The sequence below is a fragment of the Triticum aestivum genome, chromosome 4D, assembly GCF_018294505.1.
Source record: "Triticum aestivum cultivar Chinese Spring chromosome 4D, IWGSC CS RefSeq v2.1, whole genome shotgun sequence".
Classification (NCBI taxonomy): Eukaryota; Viridiplantae; Streptophyta; class Magnoliopsida; order Poales; family Poaceae; genus Triticum; species Triticum aestivum.
Genome location: NC_057805.1, coordinates 157520213 through 157525305, shown reverse-complemented (window position 1 = coordinate 157525305; position 5093 = coordinate 157520213). Strand labels below are relative to the sequence as shown.

The 5093-nt window shown below is 41.6% G+C and overlaps 1 long non-coding RNA gene across 4 annotated transcripts; it reads right to left on the bottom strand.

The window, feature by feature from the left end:
• Positions 1 to 694: 694 nt before the first annotated feature.
• LOC123096988 (uncharacterized) lies at positions 695 to 5087 on the bottom strand. 4 transcript variants are annotated; one of them, XR_006446837.1, is made up of 4 exons: positions 2373 to 5087; positions 2033 to 2194; positions 1738 to 1851; positions 695 to 970 (listed from the first exon to the last, which is right to left on the bottom strand). It is a non-coding gene; the product is annotated as an uncharacterized lncRNA (long non-coding RNA). The 4 variants fall into 4 exon arrangements; XR_006446838.1 differs by having other exon boundaries at positions 2033 to 2468; positions 2640 to 5087; XR_006446839.1 differs by having other exon boundaries at positions 2033 to 2468; positions 2649 to 5087.
• Between the last annotated feature and the right edge of the window lie 6 nt (positions 5088 to 5093).

Genomic DNA, 5093 nt, shown 5'->3' with positions numbered 1-5093 from the left:
TCGAAAAACAGAATACTCGTACTGATCTATTTGTGTGTTTGTACTGAACTATTTTTCACGTAGTTTTGAATGGTTCCGAAAAAAGTGTACTTGAACGGATGTCTATATGGTTTTATACTATGCATGTTTTCACATTCTAGACTTTACTCTTTATTTTCGGTATAATTTTCTTCATAACTTCTCAATGGTATCGTCATGTCCGAAATTGCATAGTTTATACCGTTTGAACTGAATGAATTTTTTAATAAAACGAAATTGTTTTGTGTTTCTTTTTCTCAGAGTCGTTTTTTTACAACTGTGTTCTAGACTTCTTTTGTTCCGTGGCTTGAACTTTTACCGTTTTGAGCTTTTACCAACTTGAATTTTTGAGTGTGGATGAGCACTTGAACTTATAGAAGTGAAAGTTTTCTATTTTAATTCATATTTGTTTTCTTGTCCGAACTTATGGTATCAGCATCATCGAACCTGCATGGTTTGTGTAGCTGAACTAAAATAACATTTTACCCGAATAAATGTGTTGTGATTTTTCTTTGAGCATATTTTCCTCTGGTCCATATACGAACTTTCTCAAATTTCATAGACAAACCGCCTGTGTTTAATTTTTTGAACTTACATGCTAGTAATAATTAAACATTCCCATAATTTTTTTTCTCTATTCGTGGACATCAACAAAAATAGGGAGGAGAGAGAGCACTATCGAACTGATCAATGTTTTTAATTCATACAATTTTTTCTTTCTTGCACAAACATCTAACTGTTATGTACACTTTTCTTTAAAACGTAGCAATCAAATCACCATAGACAGAAAATATGAACTTGCAGCTGCTGCTTTGTCTACGGATTCTGTGTTTTGGTCATCCTCATTGCCTGCGTCATGTACTTCATCCTCAACCTGCTGGTGTCCTTGGTGCTAGTGATCAGCGTCGTCATAGTGGGCTAGTGATCAGCGTCCGTCCAAACCTCCCTCGTGCTGCAGTATAGAGAGAAAGAAAATTGTTGGAGGAAAGAGCAGTAGAAAGAAACAAATTAGAGCTGAACTACAAAAATTGAAGTACTGGACACTACTAAACTAACTACTCCAACATCAAGAAAAAATTGGAGTAGTTAGTACCAACTACTAAACTAATGTAGTGGATATTGAACTTATAGATTGTATATTGGCGAACTTTTACAATTGATGGGAGTAATAAACATGAACTTTTTCTCTCGAAGTTACAGCATGTATTCCTAGACGATAATATCTGAACATCAGGGAAACAAATGTTTCAACGTTCGAGACATTAGTGTGTGAACTTGTCGATGAAAACATAAAGCATGCTAAAATATTTCAGGAAACATGCTAAAATTGGTCATGTTTAGTGATCAAGAAAATATTTAGAGATCACTGTTCGAAATCTTCGTTTTTGAACTCTTAAGCGTACAAGGATTGAACATACGTAGAGATACACGGATGAGATGACCAAAGCTAAACTTTAGGAGATGTCGAAGAAGAACAGCCAACGACCGTGGTCAAATAATTTTGTAGACCACATGAATTAAAAAATGAACCACTGGCTTTCTAACTAGAGAACTGTGGGAATAAGCAAAATTGAACTACCCTATTATAAAGAAATGAAGAGAGTTAAAAAACGCTAACAAGTAGTACTAAATAGGACTATTACAAAAAACTGCTTACATCACCTCAACATGCCTTAGGGACAGAGGCATCCATGAACTTGGTCGTCCACGACAACATACCTGAACTTGGCGTAGACTAGTAGTTGAACTTGGTACACATCCACACTAGCACAAGCAGCACAAGTCGCGGTGGGTACCAGGGGTGTCAGTTTGGTGCTTGACATGTAAGATGATCTGCAAACACACACAAAGGTGAAGCTGAAAATTTTGGTTTTTTATGTATAACAATACAAAAACATCTATGGATTTCACTCTTCAAAATGGGTTCAAACACCACTTCTAAGCAATACATCCGAGCTAGCATCCATTCATCCAGCCCTCTCTGTTTCATCACTTGACACGAGCAAGCACGTACCTCGGCCTGGACATCTTGTACAGGTGAACAGACAGGGGTGGTGGCTGTGAACGGCCATGCCGCTCCGGCGGCGGAGCCCCGCCGGGAGGAGATGGCGCAGTGGTGTGGGAGCCAGGGGAGATGGGGCGCTGCGGCTGCCGGGGCCAGTGTTCATATGTCCCTCTGGTTTCAAATATCACACAACCAAGTACTGATCAAAATCAATCATTGTTCATATCTCCAAATCCAGTGCAAAAAATTAGAAGCTGTTCTGTTAGCAATCTATGTTGATTTACTCCAGAACACAAAAATGTTAAGAGAATATCCATCGCACACTTTCAGCGTGCATGGTATCGCTGACCTCACTGACCTCCTCAAGATGATGACCTTGTCCCGCTACAACAGCTTACCGATTATTAAAATATCAGCAGAATGTTACATTGCCGACAGGTTTATGCTTCAAGGTCAATAAACATTTTCTTAGTTAACAGAATGAGAAAAGAAACTATAAATGAGCTTCATACTATGGACGAATGAGCACAGAAATATTCTCTCCGCTACAGATTTAAAGAGACATCAGTACTAGAATGATTGGAGTAGAAGTTTAGATTTGTAGCAGCACACGCACCAAACTTACTGATTTTTCTTGAACTTATTTTAGGCGATTGAATCAGTACTAGAATCACTGGACAAATAGTTCAGATCTGTAGCAGCACATGCACCCAACAAATTCCACTTCTTCAACAACAAATCTTCTCCCGCGGTCCTGGATCTTTTGTACAACAGATGGAAAATGAAGCTGCCCCTCCAGCCATTCACAGAACGAGGAAAACGACGTATGCTTCGGTTTTCTCTGTTTTTGGCTACTCTACAAGTGCTGCTATTGCTTGTAATTCACAAACATGGCCCTGCATATAATAACTAAAACAGATGCATTATTATTAAATTCACAAAATGTGCTTCTACTTTTGTTTAAAAAAGTGCTGAATTTTTTTCTACCGAATTGCTACTGCAGTGTGCACACATATACTTGAATTATTTCCCATCAGCTAACTAATTTCACTATTTTAAATTGAATTGTGACAAATCTTTTTTGGCTAGCAAAACTTGAACTGAAAAAGACTACAAACTTGAAATGAAACGCATCTTGTTTTGCTTCATGCAGAGCAGCAAGGAAGTGAGATCGAGAGAAAAAAAGGGAGGTTGGGGGCGTTGACCATCAGCGTCGGCGGAAGAATTCCAGGCAGAGCCCGCAGCAGAATCAGAGGAGCGGCAGTGCGTTGGAGCCCGGAGTAAAAGGATTTCATATTTTCACCTTGAGATGATATCACTTTTCTGGAGGTCTTGATGGAAAATGCCGGTGTAGGTACCAGACAGCCACCAACTAAACACCAACCACATATCCTATATATAGATGATTCTCAAGCCTGAACGAAGGCATTTTTTATTTTTCAATGCATTCTAGGCAAGAACAGATCTGAGTCAGAACTGATGCGATTTATTCCATCGAACTACTACAATAATATCTCTATACTGTTATGTTTTTAACACACAAGTATTGAACTTTTTCCTGCCTTTCTCATTATGAATTGATGACATAATACATGTTGAACTAATTGAACAAAATAAAACAATAATCACTTGAACTAAATGATCTTGAGGTGATGTAAAAGATGCACCTTTATTCGTGTTTTTGGTTCGAACAAATTGTGAAATCATTAAACTAAATGATCTTGAGTTGATGTAAATTAACACCATATAATATAACAATATTTTTATACGAGGCAAGACAACCAAGATTGAGAGAATACACTGAGCACGATGTCAGGTCAGTTGTTGGTCCGAAAAAATTATGAGGTCAGTACCTCCATAGAAGTAACAAGATGCAAGCTTAGTTATGAGGTTACAGATTTGAAATACTAATACTGCTACCAACATTTATAAATACTAGTGAACTTGAACTTATGGTCTCTCGAGACCTGAACTGATTGTACTACAAGCACACGCACAAAATCCAACAATGCTGATATCAGTACATGTTAAAAAGATAATTGAGTTCATGTATATATTAATTGGGAGAAGTTCAAAAAGAATTTTTAAAAAGGTTTGTACTGTTTTTCCTATAACAACTATAGTCATCTTTGCCAACCATGTATATTACACAGTTAAAATAAGATTTTTGAACTGAACAAAAATAATAAATTGTACTGAACAAAAATGAGAAAACATGCTAGCCGCATTCGTTAAGGAAGTTATGCCAGAGAAATAAAATGCTGCTGAGGGCTTCAAAGTGATGCACGAAGGTTTATGGTAATAAGTACACATACTGGCCGGCAATATTTCAGCAATTGACATGGGAAAATAGAGAGGAAACTGGACATGCATTCGTCAAGTAGGTGAACTGAAAAGCATACAGAACATACACACAAAAAACTGAACCTCCAAAACCACATAATGAAAGTTGGAGTTGCGAATGGTGGTAGAGTTGCGGCATTGAACTGCTCGGTGTTGTGTTGTTGAACGGCCCGGGGTGGCGGTAGTGAACGGCCGCCATGGGAGGCACCGTGGCGTTGGACATCAGCGGTGGTCAGGGCGCAGGGACACGGCCGTGGTCAGGGCGCCGGGCCCCATTGGCTGGGCGAGGGATGGCGTCTCCTGTGCGGCGTTGACTTTGTGGCACAGTGACGGGGTTAGCCCACCAGCGGAACAAGGCGGAGGGGCAGCGGTGGAGGCGCGTGGAAGCAGGGGGCAGCCGTGGCGGGTAGAACCGTGGAAGCAGGGGCGGGGCTGGCACCAGCCGGGGGGAAGGCAGGCGCGGGGCGGCGCCGGGCTCCAGCTGGGGAGAAGGTGTGGGCGGGGCGGCGCCGGGCTCCAGCCGGGAGAAGGAGGCGGGTGGGGCGGCGCCAGGCTCTAGCCAGGAAGAGGGTGGGGGCAGGTCGGCACCGGCATCCAGCAGGGGAGAAGGTGGCGGGTTGGGCGGCGCCGGGATCCAGCCAGGGAGAAGGTCGTGGCCGGGGCGGCGCCGGGAGCTAGCCAGAGAAGGTGGGATTGGCGGTGGTCGGGAGTGGGTCGAGGGATCGGT